The 15,451-nt window shown below is 45.2% G+C and overlaps 1 long non-coding RNA gene across 1 annotated transcript in view; it reads left to right on the top strand.

Annotated features, from left to right (window-relative positions):
- Positions 1-12,008, top strand: part of LOC127482885 (uncharacterized) — a 45,520-nt gene extending 33,512 nt beyond the window's left edge. The window contains exons 4-6 of the long non-coding RNA XR_007908776.2: positions 1,746-1,909; positions 2,364-2,690; positions 11,777-12,008. This is a non-coding gene — a long non-coding RNA (uncharacterized lncRNA). The remainder of the gene's footprint in view (positions 1-1,745; positions 1,910-2,363; positions 2,691-11,776) is intronic.
- The last annotated feature ends 3,443 nt before the right edge of the window (positions 12,009-15,451 follow it).

Genomic DNA, 15,451 nt, shown 5'->3' with positions numbered 1-15,451 from the left:
GGCAGCAGCCAGCCTCGATGGACACAGGCACTTCTGTCTCTCCAGGCCACGTGGGTAGAGGCAGCAAACGCTTTTTGCACGTGTATCTTCTGTGGCGCATGGCTAGGATGATCAACTACCCTGATTTACTGGAGACTTGGGAGGTCCTGGGATACAGAATTTTCAGTGCTAAAACGAGGAGAGTCCCAGGCAACTTGGAGCAAGTTGGTCACCCTAGTCATCGTCCTTGCGGAAAAGCTGATGGAAACAGAAAGACATCCATGGTCTTCATCTTCCCTCCATTGTGAACAGACATGATCCACTTTCCAAAAAAACTCGCAAGCGTCTGGATGCACAGTCTGGCCTACATTTTTGTGTGACTCTGATTAAGCAAGAAAGCTTTGTTGTACTCTTTAAAGGTTTCAAATATGCACAGCCCCCCTCTCCCCAATACGAAGTTTATAGATTAGGTCATAATGGGACTCAAAGACGGAAATACTAAATGGGACATCCATAGGCAAGATTTCGCTCCCCCCGAAAGCAAGCTGAGTTCACCATGAACTCTGCATTGTGCAAGAGTTCATTGTGAGCCTGAAGAAAGACCTGCTTAGGGCCCTGGAGTTATGATGGAGGAGGTCAATTTTCAAAATAAACGTTCATTATATTTTTTGCTTTGAAGAAAAATGCTGCTTGGCCTGAAACAAATTAAGAGTGCTCAGGCTTTTTATTTGGGGCGTTTTTTAGTTGAATATTATTAAAAATAATTACAGGCTGTGGATTTAATCTAAAACACAATCAGCACCCCCAAAGTCCCCTACAGTGAGTTAAAGCATCCTCCTTCTCAAAATTCAAAATTAAGTGGAAATTCAGATTAGTTTTGATTTATAACCACATTATGAACTATTTAATATTTTCAAGAAGTCATTCCCTGTGCCCATATTAAATTAATTTGCAACAGAATATTATATAATTTATATATGCATACATATAATAAATTATAGCCTGACTATATAATTCTACATGTATAATTAATTACATTAACCAACTACATTTTAAGCCTACAATTAGATAACCCTAAAAGACAACCCCGTTAGCATTTTTTAATAAATACTTGTGTTTGGAGCTGTTTAACAGAGCACCTGATCGCTGATAGAGCAGTGTTAACATCTGTTCCATTATTTCCAGAGGACGTTGGCTGAACGCAATACTATTCACATAAAATATGCATTTGTTCTTGACTGTCAAGTACCTCTATTATTTTATTAAAAAGTCAAAAAAGAATATAATCAGACTTCATAATTTATGTGTGACATTTTCATTACAGAAAACTTTATGCAAAATTGAATTCTAAAATTTAATTTCCTGTGATGTTTAAATTACTTACTATCTGGCTCCTCTCCAAACATCGTGATCATTGAAGGCCCCATATGAATTCTATTAAGGATACATTTTCCTGCTGCCAGAAAATACAGGGTATTTTTCCTAAGTCACTCTAAGAATATGCTTCTTAAATCTATTTTGTGCCAGGTTAAATAGTTTTTCTCACGCAGAAAAGAAAAGCAGGAACTTTTCTCTCTTCTCTCTCTCTTTTTTTTTTCTAAAACCACAGACAGATTTTATCTGCTTCTCTCCTTCCCACCTTGTTGATGAACTCTTGCTCCTGATCCTTAACCCAAAAGAAACCAGGCTGGTCCAGCCTTGTCAGGTAGGGCTCACCACATCCCAGGACGATAACCAGGTTCCCTCTGGCTTGCTCTCTCTTTCAGGAAGTGCAGAACACGAGCTTGGTCCAGAAGAGGGCCCTCCGTGGGGAAGTCTGAGCATCTCTCTTGGCCAGTCGCTGGAGGTGGTGGCCGCCGCCTCCTTCCGCTGCTCCCTGTGGCCGCCACGCCAATGGGGGCAACCCGGACTTAGCACAGCAGTTCCCAAGGTGCTTTGAGAAACCTGAAAATGTCATCACACCTCACAGCTGCCAGGGGAAATAGGATTGCTAATAATGAGCAATCATTTAAATAATGAGCCTTTGAGGGAAGGAGATTACCACAAGCAGAGTTACCTTAATGTATTCTCCGGGGGAGAGCCGATTTCCAAAATGGCATTTTAAAAGGGGAAAACACAGGCCCATCCGAAGTGAGGGGGAAGGGAACGCGTGAGCCGCTGTCAATCAGCCCAGGTGTGGCAGGATTCCCTGCCGAAGGCAGCCCCACACTGCCAGCCAGCCAGCCACGCCTGATTCCTCCACTCATCCATTCCACCATCGGGGCCCTCCGCAGCCACGCACCTATAATGGGCTTGGAAGACAACGAGGAACAAAAGGGAATTCGTGCCAGAAGGGTAAGGCCTTGCATTTATGTAAAACCCTACATTTTACCGTTATCTGACAGGTTTCATTGGATGTCTACTTCCCCGCAAGGCAGATGGTCCAGCAAAGTCCCATCTAATGAACAAGTTAACCAAGCCCCACCTGAGCAATTTTCCAGAGCACCATGACTACATGCTCAGGCCTCTGAGAGCCCAGGCAATCATCTTCGCTCAAATCCTAAGCTGGACTTGCATGGAGGAAGCCAGGAAGCCTCGATCTGCGTAAGTCCTGATACTACGCCCGCATGGAGGAGGACCAGCTCTGACTCCCACTCCAACACTGTCCGTGGCCTTCTGTGATGTTACAGCAGCAAGCCCAACTAGGCCACTCACCTGTCTGCTACTGCAAGGTCAGTGTTCATTTGGGCTTACCCGGGGGGTTCTTGAGGAACTTTGCCTGCCACCCTTATCCCCCAGACTGTCACCACACTGCCTGAAATTGCCCACTGTAAGTCACTTTTCCCTTCAAGCATTCTCCGTCACAATATTCGCCTAGAGGAGCTGGGGTGGTTTAGCTGTAAAGAGATAGGAAGGGGGCCAGCACGGTGGCACAGCAGGTTAAGCTGCTGCCTGGGATGTCCACATCCCATATGAGCACCAGTTCCTCCACTTCTGATCCAGCTCCTTGCCAACATGCCTGAGAAAGCAGCAGAAGATGGCCTAAGTACCCGGATGGAGCTGTTGGATTCTGACTTCAGCCTGGGCTGGCCCTATACATTATAGCCATCTGGGCTGTGAACAAGTGGATGGAAGACTCTCTCTCTCTCTTTGCCTTTCAAATAAATAAATCTTAAAAAAAAAAAGGGGGGGGGGAGAATAAATAGGAAGGAAACTCTACTGGAAATGGACTCATCCAGGTCTTTCTCTCAACCCTCCCAACACACCATTAATGCAGCCGTCCACAGCGGGAGGCAGACACCTGACCGTACCTGACCGTGTTTGGCAAGTGCCCTGCTGCCCTGCCCACTTACAGACCTGCACCTTGCCCTTCAGACTTGGCTTATCTGGTCTCCCCCCATATTAAGAAGCATAAAGTGTAAGAGTGTCATACGAGAGGGACAGGGGAAAAGCTGGGGGTTGGGGGGTGGGAGGGGCTTGAATGGTCTGCTCTTTGGGGAGGGGATAAACTTTAGCCCTTACCAGCATAGAACAAAAAGAAGACAATATTCTGCCCACCAGCAACCCTTTAATTATTATGTAACAATGGCTAAAAGTCCTCAAAAGGCAAAATTAAGTGGTAACTAAACAGGACCTATGCATAACTTAAAGGCTACTCTCCCGCTTGGCTTGGCTTGGCTTGGCTTAGGCATCACTTCCTCTGGGAAGCCTTCCTGGACTTGTTTGGATGGACCTACTTAGTGCTCAAGTGTGGCTGCATCAGTCTCAGGGGCACTTACACCATTAAGTCATCATGTTGGAGGCACTTGCCTGGCCAAAGCCCCTGGCCCTGCCGCTCCAGTTCCCAACGGAGGGCTCCAGGAGAGTGAAACAGGACCCACCTGTGGTAGGTGTTTGCTGAAGAAGACTGTTCCTTGATAGCTCCTCTGCTCTACAGTCGCAGTTCTTGAAAGAGCCACCCATAACCACGGTCTCCTTGCCGTCTGCTTTGCCAGGACCACTGAGGAGCTCCCCATTGCCAAACTCAGTGGGGATTTAGCTCTGTTCCTATTACCTCCAGGAGCGTTCGACACACTGGACCACTTCCTCCTCCTTAAAGCCTCTTCTCACAGCCCCTGGGCCACGGATTTCTCTTGGTTTTCTTGCCACACTCAGCAGCTCCTCCGAGCCCCCTCTGCTGGTTCCTCCTCATCTCCTCAGCCTACAAGTGTCAGACAGGCCCCCCTCCAGCAAAGGCCTGGGGGCCCTTACCTGGTCCCATGACTGGCGGAACACATCTTTTGTGCTGGAAGCCCCCAAACAGATAGCTGTAGCCTCAAACACTCCCCTGAACTCCAGTCTCCCTTTTTCCAATTTCTTACCAACATCTTTACTGAGACGAGTGTTAAGCATCTCGGATTTACCATGTCTAAACCCAGACAATGGACACACAAAACGTTCACCCTTCTTCACTTTTCTCCATCTCAAACAAAAAATGGCACTTACCTTGTCCGGGTACTTAGGCTAACTACATGAGCACACCCTGGCCTCCTTTCTGGCTCACAGCCACATCTACCTTTGGGAGACATCCTGAAAGCTCAGCCGTTGATGGACATCCAGAATCCAACCACTCCTTATCGCTCCACCCAGTCACAGACTCCACGCTGCCATCATTTCTCACTTAGATTATTGCAACGGTCTGTAAACACAACAGCCAGGGGGAAGTTTTAAAAGATCCCATCAACCTCCTTCTCAAAATCTGTGGGAGACTCATTCTAACAGCAGCCTCTACCACTCTTCCCTACTCTGGCCACTGCAGTCCAGTCATTCTGGCCCCTAGCTATTCCTCCATAGGCCAAGGATGCTCCCAGCTCACGCCCACCTACCTTGCTGCCTGGAACGCTACCCTCCCCCAATACCTCCAAGTTCATTCCCTCCCTTCCTTCCGGCCTTTGCTTAAGCGGCGTCTCTCCAGAGAAGCCCTTCTGTACCTTTATCAATCTGCTCTTCTCTTCCATTGCTTTGTCTCCCTTACTTCATTTTTTATAATCCTTATCACAACCTAGCATATTTGTTTCTTTGTTTTAAACACATCTCTGTCTTTCTCCATGACAGCAAGGATGTGGCTATGTTATTCACCACTAATATCCAGCATCTAACGCCATAGACACTCCATAAATGAACGAATGAAGGAATGAATGGGGAGGAAAAAAGTTGTTATCTTCAAGCAAAGTTGGTATCTTTAAGGCATTAATGAAAGAGCTTCCTCTTGCGAATCATGAAAGACAGTTTCCTTAATCAACCTGGTGCTCAGATGGTGGTGGTGGCAGTGGTGGGAGTGGTTTCTTTTTGTTTTTAATCTTTGTATTAAACTCAGAAGTACTCACTATTTAACCTTGCCAGCAAATAGGAGCTTTCCCTGCTAGTGCTGTGATCACTGTGGTACCATCAACCAGGAAATGAAATCTTAATCATAGCATCTGCCATGCAGCCTTCACTTACAAGCCCACAAATGAAACTCCAGCTAGGCAATCTCATTTCACTAAAATGCGGTTGGACCCAATAACTAGAGGCTGGCGCTCACAGCACATCGTTCTGCCCAATGCTGCTTAATCGTGACAAGCTTCAAGGTTTATAGCACCCTAACCTTTCACTTAAACAGAAAAGCATGTGCTGGGCCACTTCCTCAGCAACACACAGGCAAGGCTTGCGTATGTAGGGCTACCCAGGGGGTTTTCTGTGCTTCTACCTCAACTCCTTGCCAGGCTGAGAGAGACAAGACGTAAAAATCTTGGGGGATCAATGATTACCATCGGCATTACCGGTTCACAGCCTAACGGCACGTGGAGAGAACAGGAGGCAAGCCATGTGAGATCCATGGACACAGACAGAGGGAAGAGGGGCAAGCTTCTTCATTTCCCCAAAGACTAGCAAGGAGAGACCCCAGAACCTTGGAGACTTGGAGGAAATAACACTACATCAGATTGCTGTTTGTCAACAGCAGCTCAGGGGCTTCTCGGAGCTCCTGACTGGCTTCCTGGTCCCACCTGAGGGGCTATGGTGTGATTTCCTAGTACCTGACTGGGGCCAGGCAGTCCAAATGTTGAGCCTTGTGAGAAGCGATTTACATTCCAAAAACAAATGTGTTGCCCACAAGATTGGCCACTTTCAGGAGCACCTGGCCACTGATCCAGGTGCAGGCTGGTCCCCACGACCTCAGGGAGTCACTTGCAGATCAGATGTCAACAGGTGACAGCACCAGTCACTGGGGCAGGCGACTTTATTGATGGAATTGGGTTTACAAATTACCTGCAAGGCACACTAACGTGAAATATCAAATTCCCCATTCCCCAGCATCTGGATTTGAAAGAAGAAAAGGCAAAGTGCCACCTTTCCTAATAGCCATATCCCCGCTACAATCACACCTATTCAGAAGTAGTTGGAGACTTCTCAAGATCTTGCAGTGGACAGAGTCAGTCTTAGAATTCCATGATGGTGGGGCCAGTGCTGTGGCGCAGCGGGTTAATGCCCTGGCCTGAAGTGCAGGCATCCCCTATGGGCGCCAGTTCTAGTCCCAGCTGCTCCTCTTCTGATCCAGCTTTCTGCTATGGCCTGGGAAAGCAGTGGAGGATGGCCCAAGTCTTTGGGCCACTGCACCGGTGTGGGAGACCCGGAAGAAACTCCAGGCTCCTGGCTTCGGATCAGCGCAGCTCTGGCCGTTGACGGCCATCTGGGGAGTGAACCAGCGGATAGAAGACCTCTCTCTCTGTCTCTACCTCTCTCTGTAACTCTGTCTTTCAAATAAATAAAATAAATCTTTTTAAAAAAATTCCATAATGCTATAGCTTGATCAAATGAAATCCAGAACACTGATCCCTGCATGTTGGAGATTCCTAAGAGTATGTATAGGCTGGTTCCTGGTGTCCTAGGCACTCCAAGCCTCTCCAGGAGCCCTGAGAAATCCAGGGCCCAGAGAACATCCAAGTTCCTACATTTTCTTACTAAATCAGGATCCAGGAGGGGAAAGGGGAATTGTGTACCTGCTTCTACCTGCATAACAGATAGGCCCAGGTAGCAAAGGAGGGGGGAGCACGAGGGAGGGTGGTCTGTAAGCTGAGGATAACACAAATGCACTATGGAAAAAAAAAAAAAAAAAAAAAAAAAACAATGATCAAGGCAATTTCAAGTCTTTTTAGTCTTGGAATAATCTTCCAACAAACATATGCTACATGTACATATATTGGATACCTTGTCCTGAGAAAAACTATCATATTAACGTATTTTTGTGTAAAAATCTTAACACAAGACTCTGTCCTGAAGATCTACTATTACAGACTTATTATATTCTAAGGCACCCAAAAAGTTTTTAGTTGTTCCAGATCCACTTCTACTTTTAAAGAAGAAGGAAGGAAGGAAGGAAGGAAGGAAGGAAGGAAGGAAGGAAGGAAGGAAGGAAGGAAGGAAGGAAGGAAGGAAGGAAGGGAGGGAGAAAGAGAGAAAGAGAGAAAGAGAGAAAGAGAGAAAGCAAGCAAGCTGCCAACCACAGAGTAAGAACCAGAGCATGTAAAGTCCATGGATTTCCCATGAAGCTTAGAACATTGTCACAAAGCCCCTGAGAAGTCTGAAAGGCTGACACCTGAAAATGGTAACTTCAGATTCTTCCAATCCAGAACATTAAGACAGACGTAGATGCTGACCTGGCTCCTAAGAGTGATGAGAGGAGCATAACGTTCGTGCAGGACAGACTGATGAGCTGAAAGAATCCAGACAGCACAAAGTCATTCTACCAGCACTCCATGGGCCTGCTGCGCTGGCTGAGCGCTGCCCAAAGGCCAAGTTGTTTTTCCTCCGTTAGCAATCCCACATTATTTTTAGCAATGTTAATATCTCAAACTCTGGAAGAATGCAGTACTTGGAGATTTTTGTTTAAATTATGGCCATGTCTACAACATGCATGAACTGATAATTGTACCAAAGTCTTCAGTTCACTGCTTTACCAAATCCTGTTCTCTTCTTTGGCTTCCATTGTGTTTATGAGTGGTGGTGTTCAGTTAGGTGGAGGGGGCAGAGAAATGGAGGACGCAAGATAAGCTCTCATCACTAGAAAACATACAGGAATCTAACTCCTTCAGGCAGATATGATCTTTAGAATTATTTCATTAGGCTGTTAAGTAAAACACCAACTTACAATACAGGATCATATCATTTTCTTGATTGTTAATCCCCATTGGCCAAGAGAGAGCTTCAACTCATTAACCTAGAATAAATGCAAGGCTCTGGATTGATGCCTCATGTTCTTTCTGTGCTAAGTAGTGTCCCTTCTCTTTCACTGGTGACATCTTAAAGATCCAGATTAAATGCTGCTAATGTCCCTTCTCCTGGTCCCCATTTAGACAAGCTTCTTTCTGGGGGACACGTGAGAGGCAGTGTGACCTAAGCGGGGATTGGTACTTAAAGAAACAGCTCGGCAATTTACTTGAGCAACTTTCTGCTATAATATGTTGATCTATAAAAAGGTATAATGTAGGCCGGCACCGCGGCTCACTAGGCTAATCCTCTGCCTTGCGGCGCCGGCACACCAGGTTCTAGCCCCAGTCGGGGCGCCGGACTCTGTCCCGGTTGCCCCTCTTCCAGTCCAGCTCTCTGCTGTGGCCCGGGAGTGCAGTGGAGGATGGCCCAAGTGCTTGGGCCCTCCACCCCATGGGAGACCAGGATAAGTACCTGCTCCTGCCATCGGATCAGCACGGTGCGCTGGCCGCAGCGCGCAGGACGCAGCGGCCATTGGAGGGTGAACCAACAGCAAAGGAAGACCTTTCTCTCTGTCTCTCTCTCTCACTGTCCACTCTGCCTGTCAAAAAAAAAAAAAGTATAATGTAATCAACAAATTGTATGATTTTTACCTGGGAAGAGATTGCGATTGTTAAATGAAATAATGATACACATAGCCTCTGGAACATACCAAGATATTTATTTTCTTTGCCTGGTATAAAATAAATCTGCAATAAGTTTTTAGAACAAAAAATTCCCATCTGTGCCCAGAACAGTTTTAAAAATTTTAACAGGCATATTCCAAATGGATGTGACAGGTCAATTTGTGCAAGGGCACTTCAAAAAGTTCATGGAAATGGATTTGAAAGATAAGTTTATTTCTGTGCAAAAAATCTGAAATCCACACATAACTTTTCTTAATACACATTTCCCCATGAATTTTTTTAATTTTTTGAATTTTTTTTTACTCCTGTGTGTCCACCAGTCTCTTTCTGCCTCTACATTTCCTTCTCTCTCTTTATCCTTATTCTTTTATAGGTTTGAATCATAACTGACACTGAAGTAGAACATTAATGATTCGCGTATTCAACAGCTGGCCTAGAGCAGGTCATTCCCAATAGATCTAAACACACAATGTTTCCAACTTTGTAAATTCACTCAGGCCCTAGTGACCGCTTCCTTTTCAGCAAGGGAGAGTAAACTATGCATTTAAGAACCTTCTTTGAATTAGCATCAGATTTCATGGCCTAGAATACATAGACTTCTTCTCTTCTCCCTGATTTCTCAAAAAATCCAGGGCACATTAGGACAGAGAATGCAACTTAATAACTTTGATCCACACAAATCAAAAGGTTGGACTATATAAAAATATGTGTATATATAAGCATATGTATAAAAACCCAAGGTTATCTCAGGTGAAGCATTGTTTACTTATCCAAATCTATTTGCACTTAATATCCTAGAAAGATACTTTCTATCCGAGAAGGTTGATGCACTTCTCTATCTGAGATTCTGCAGATATCCAGAGAAGAGCCCTGCAGAATCCTGACAAATTTAATATTCATACTTAACTGTGACTCACATTTGAAACCAGGGCCGGCCCTGTGCTAAAGAGGGAGAACTGCAGAATACCAAAAGTAGCACCAGATGGCCACCTGGGTCTTCCAGCGAGGACAGACACCTGACGTACACTGGGGCTGTCTGACACCTTTTCCACTTGGGGAATTTTCCCCCTCTGGAGGGCTGCCTGCTAAGGCAGGCCAGAAGCTGATTTCCCTGAACTCCCTTGGTGGTGGTCCAGTCTCAGGCCGTTAGCTACCTCTTGACCAGATGGGCTTTATTTCAAGTGAGAAGAAAGACACACGAAGGAAGAGCACTCCATGCAGAATCCACTGTGCAGGAGACCAAGCGTGGCAGAAAGTTATCCAGCCCCAGGGAGGCAGTGTAAGACAGGCCCAGCACTAGACTCCTGTCATGGGAACTACACTGCCTTGGCCCTGTGGCAATAGCAGCTGGCTCTCCAGCAGAGCCCTCCACAGGTGTAATTAGAGAATGGCTCCTCCAGGGTCATGCCTCCTCCAGCTGAGTCTCTGGTCTTTCTAGAGGATCTGTTTGCCACTTATTATAATAGTTTAAATGATTCTTTTCTAAGCAATGTAATGATGATTGTGCTATTTGCACGTTGGTCCCTTTACTGATTAACTGGTATAACCAATTAGCTATGTGATCTTGGACAAGCCATCTATCTCTACAGCCCTGAATTTTCTCAGCTGGAAATGAGGGTTTTGGCTAAACCACCAATAACGTGCTTCCCAGTTCTAAAAATATGCATTTGGTTTAGCAAGATGATTTTTCAGGGTGCATTTTCAGGACAATTCACAGAGGTCTTGCCCTTTGGAGATGAAAACCAGCTTATAGGGGCCAGCAATGTGGCACAGTGAATTAAGCTGCTGCTTGCAACACCAACATCCCATATGAGCACAGATTTCAGACCCGACTGTTTCACTCCCAGTCCAGCTCCCTAATGTGCAGGGGAAAGCAGCAGAAGATGGCCCAAGTATTTGAACCTCTGCAACCCAGATGAGAGACCCAGGTAGAGTTCCAGGCTCCTGGCTTCTGCCTGGCCCAGCCCCAGATGTTGCGACCATTTGGGGAGTGAAACAGCAGATGGAAAATCTGTGTGTGTGTGTGTGTGTGTGTCCTGTCTCTCTGTAACTCTGCCCTTCAAATAAATAAATAAATTTCGAAACAAAAAGAAAAGAAAACCAGCACATAGCACATTTCAAAGTGCAATCTCATCTATTATAATTGATAGTGTTTCCAGCAGACTCATAGAATGGCAGATGTCCTAAACAGCATTCTGGCCTCAGAATCAGCCCTTAAGGCTTGCAGATCCTGCTGAAAAGCCCATGAGAGTATTTCAGGCATGGAAAGCCAAGACACTCTGGAGGGAAAAAATGACCTAAATGAAAGATTTCTGCAAGTGAGATCCCAGTGGAAAGAACGGGTCATCAAAGAAGGAGGTACCTTTCTCTGAAGGGAGGAGAGAACTTCCACTTTGACTACAACCTTGTCTAAATATGATCAGAGTTGGTGAACTCAAAGGGCTTCCATGGCTTTGGCAGCTCATGACAAGAGCCTAGGGTGATTACTGATGTCATAAACAAGAGTGTCAATTTGTTAAGTCAACAACAGGAGTCACTGTGCACTTACTCCTCATGTAGGATCTCTGTCCTTAATGTGCTGTGCATTGTAATTTAATGCTATGACTGGTACTCAAACAGTATTTTTCACTTTGTGTTTCTATGTGGGTGCAAACTGTTGGAAATCTTTACTTAATGTATGCTAAACTGATCTTCTGTATATAAAAAGAATTGAAAATGAATCTTGATGTGAATGGAAGGGGAGAGGGAGCGGGAAAGGGGAGGGTTGCAGGTGGGAGGGAAGTTATGGGGGGAAGACATTGTAATCCATAAACCGTACTTTGGAAATTTATATTCATTAAATAAAAGTTAAAAAAAAGAATTGATAGTGTTTCTGTGACATCATTATTATCCCTCTCTCTCAACAGGTGTTGGAAGTGACATGTTAAGTCAATGTTGTCCGCATCAAGGAGGGACACCGTTTCATTATGGAAGACAAATTAGATACAGGATATTTTTGAATGTTCATTATATAGGCACTGTGTTACACTGTGCATTGGTTGCCCCATTTTAATCTTCAGAATAAGCCAGGAGTAAGAATTGTGATCTTCATTTTACAAATGAGAAAATATAAGCCCAAAGCCATTCATGAATCTATCCAAATTATGCATCAGGTGTGTGACGGTGGAGCACAGACTCGATCTGGGTCTTCTCTCTGGGACTTCAGAGCCCTGCCCAACACACGCAGGCTAGAATTCTTCATAAAGAGCCCAACATGGAGCAGGCATTGTGCTGCAGCAGCCCCTGCTTGGGACCCCCGAGTCCTATATGGGAGTGCAGGTTCAAGTTCTGGCTCCTCCGCTTCAGATCAAGCTTCCTGCTACTGCATCCTGGGAGTCAGCACATGATGGCCCAAGGACATGGGCCCCTACCAACCAAGTGAGAGACTCAGATGGAGGTCTGTGCTCTTGGCTTCAGCCTGACCCAGTTCTGGCATTTAAGGAGAGAACCCATGGGTGGAAGATATCTCTCTCCCTCTCCTTCTCCCTCTCCCACTCCCTCTCCCTCTCCCTCTCCCACTTCCTCTCCCTCTCCTCTTTCTCCCCCACTCCCTCCCTCTTTCTGCCACTCTGCCTTTCAAACAAATACTTTTTTTAAAAAAAAAGGAAGAGGCCATCTCTACCCTCATTATCAAGCTTGCTCAAACTAAGACAGCTTGAGAGTTGAAATAATTGTCTCATTTAAAATTAGGCACAAGTTGGTTTTGCCTGAATAACCTAGAAAAGTCCTAATAAGGCTCATGATGAGTTTCCCAAGAGAATGTACAAACTGAGAAGAAAGAGAGTCAGATGCTTAGCAAGAACGAAAAGATTCAATGAGGAAAATATACATTCTTGTTTCCTTATGCCCGTCCTCTTTTTTTTTTTTTTAATAATCTTTCCTATTAACCCAATTCACTTACTAAAAACAGAAAGCAGAATGAAAGCCTAGCATCTTAATGTATGTGATACTCTTGCAGGAAACTACTAAATGTTTATTAAGGCCATACCATACATGAAAGCAAAGAGAGAAAGCATGAAGCCTGTTTCACATATTGTTACAAATCTGTAATGTTAGAATAAAAGGAAAACTGATTCCTACCAATTATGAAAATGTACAGGATTAAATCAATTGCTCTGCCAGATCTGACCAGCATCTGGTCTGCAGCAGGGGCCAAATAGATCTCATTTGGGATATTTATGAAAAGTAACTTCTAAAACATAAATCAGGACTATAAAATCATCATCTGATTACCAAAATTTTTAAAAGCAGAGAAGAAAGTGTATTCAAGTGTGAAATATGGTTTTGGAGAAGGGAGGAGGCAGGGAGCTTCAGCTCAGAACAAGAAGCAAAAATCAAACAGCAAGAAGAGGGAGGGATGCATGTCCAAGGCAGAGTCTTTAGGCTCCATCTTCCTGAACACACAGCATGGTGAGGAGTCAAAGCAATTAGCCAGCTCATTCCAGCTCCCATGCAACCCAACACTTTCATTTCAACGGATGCTCTCAGTCAGCGGGAGAGAGGCGTGTGGCCTTACTCATCCAAATAAGCATATTCATCTGCTTGTGTTGCTGGGTGTGGCCCTTGAGTCCAAGGAAAGCTAAAGGAGAACATATAGACCAGAGCATCAGAGGAACGAAACGCTGCTAGAAAATAGGAGAGACAGCCACAGAGGATTTGCCTTACGCACAGTTGAAATTTGTCACACAAAGAGCAGCCAAAGGCCCTGGACAGCTGAAGACCCAGGATCCCTGCCAGAGGACTGTGTGAGCTCTGTGGGTTCCCATGTTCCTCATCCTGGACCCCGTGATAGGTACATTAAAGGCATAACAAGATCTTGTTTTCTCAATGTCAAGCTACGTCTAGTTTTAGACTTTGCTTAGAGTTCTATGGTTATATAATTTCTTTAATTAGATAATTTCAAGGATCTGTCCTTGATAGATAACTTCCATCTGTCCTCATCTCCTGAAAAGCTTCATAACAAGCTGTTCTTTGGCAGAGCAGTGGGGAGGGACATGAGGGAAACCACTAGAAAGGAGTGCCCATGCAGAAACAGTTTGACTAGCTGGGCGTAGGAGTACCCCTCACCAATGCTGCAAAATACCTATTTGTCGAATTTCAGCATATAACATTAAAATCAAAATTAATTCATTTGACAAACACTTCTGACACTTACCATCCATCAGTGCTTTCTTGGAAAATGAAAGTGATAGGATGAGAAGAAGATCATGTTACCCTCTGAGGGAATTCTTGGGTTAGACAGGACAACAAGGAAGGTGAGAAGATTATATCCAAGTACTGCTATGGAACAGACACTGGGCATTTGTGCTCAGAGAGCTATGTGGGCACAGAGAAAGTGTGAAGAGTGAGGATTCTCCTGCCTGCCTTAACCAAGGGAAGACACAGAACCTGGTGGGGAAGGGGCACAGGAAGCAGCCTGAATAAAGGCTCAGAGGTAACAACCACACGGCTGGTGCAGCGGACCCAACAAAGTGGTTCTGTGTTTCTGGGAAAAGTGAGAAGTGGGAAAAGACAAGGTCATTCCAGAAGGGTCAGACCAGAGATGGCCTTGAACACTATGTGAAGGGAGAAACATGTCTTTTCTGATAGAAGTCAATTCACTACACAAAGAGTTAAAGTCATTGTTATTTGAGAAGTCTAGAAGACACCAGAAGATTCCATTTTCCACCAGTAAATATAGCAAAGGAGGGACAATGTTGATGTGACTACAGCCCAAAGTATTATAAAGTACCCAGAGTGCAAACAGAACCTTAGACATCAGATGTAGCTGGAAGGGAAGACTGAAGGGAACAATTGGTCTGGAGAGTGAACATGGTGAAGTGGACAGGGGCAGAGTCACAAGAGGCAGCTACCTAGAGCTGGCGCTGTGGCATTGTGGGCTAAGCCTCTGCCTGCGGTGCCGGCATCCCATATGGGTGACGGTTTGTGTTCCGGAGGCTTCTCTTCCAATCCAGCTCTCTGCTATGGCCTGGAAAGCAGTAGAAGATGGCCCAAGTCCTTGGGCCCCTGCACCTGCGTGGGAGACCCAGAAGAAGCTCCTGGCTCCTGGCTTCATATTGGCTCAGATCCAGCCATTGTGGCCATTTGGGGAGTGAACCAACAGATGGAGGATCTCTCTGTCTCTACCTCCCTCTGTAACTCTGTGTTTCAAATAAATAAAATAAAAAAGAGGCAGCCACTCAAGATGGCTTCTTTTTTCTGAAAGGCCTTGCTGACATTTGTTGCTTTTTGCTTTGTTTGTTTTGAATTAAGTGAAGATAAAGGATAATTCTGAAATTTCTAGTTAGCCACTGCTTATCTACTTCAACAAATCAACACAGGTAAACTTAATGCCTTTCATTTATGCCGCAGTTTGTCCTCAAACATTTTCCTGGCCTTGCCCTCATTTGCTCTGTAAGAGAGGTAGATGGTAATCATTAGTGGATGCCTTGGGCAAGAACACGGAGGGAACTGTCTTGCTCTAGCTCATCTAGGCAACCAGTGGCGGTTCCAGGAGGTGTCGGACCTCCCCCTTCACACCCTTTTCCGAGGGCAGTGTGTGA

The sequence above is a fragment of the Oryctolagus cuniculus genome, chromosome 4 (assembly GCF_964237555.1).
Source record: "Oryctolagus cuniculus chromosome 4, mOryCun1.1, whole genome shotgun sequence".
NCBI classification, from domain to species: Eukaryota; Metazoa; Chordata; class Mammalia; order Lagomorpha; family Leporidae; genus Oryctolagus; species Oryctolagus cuniculus.
Note: the sequence above shows the minus strand (reverse complement) of the source record. Positions and strands in the feature narration are given on the sequence as shown.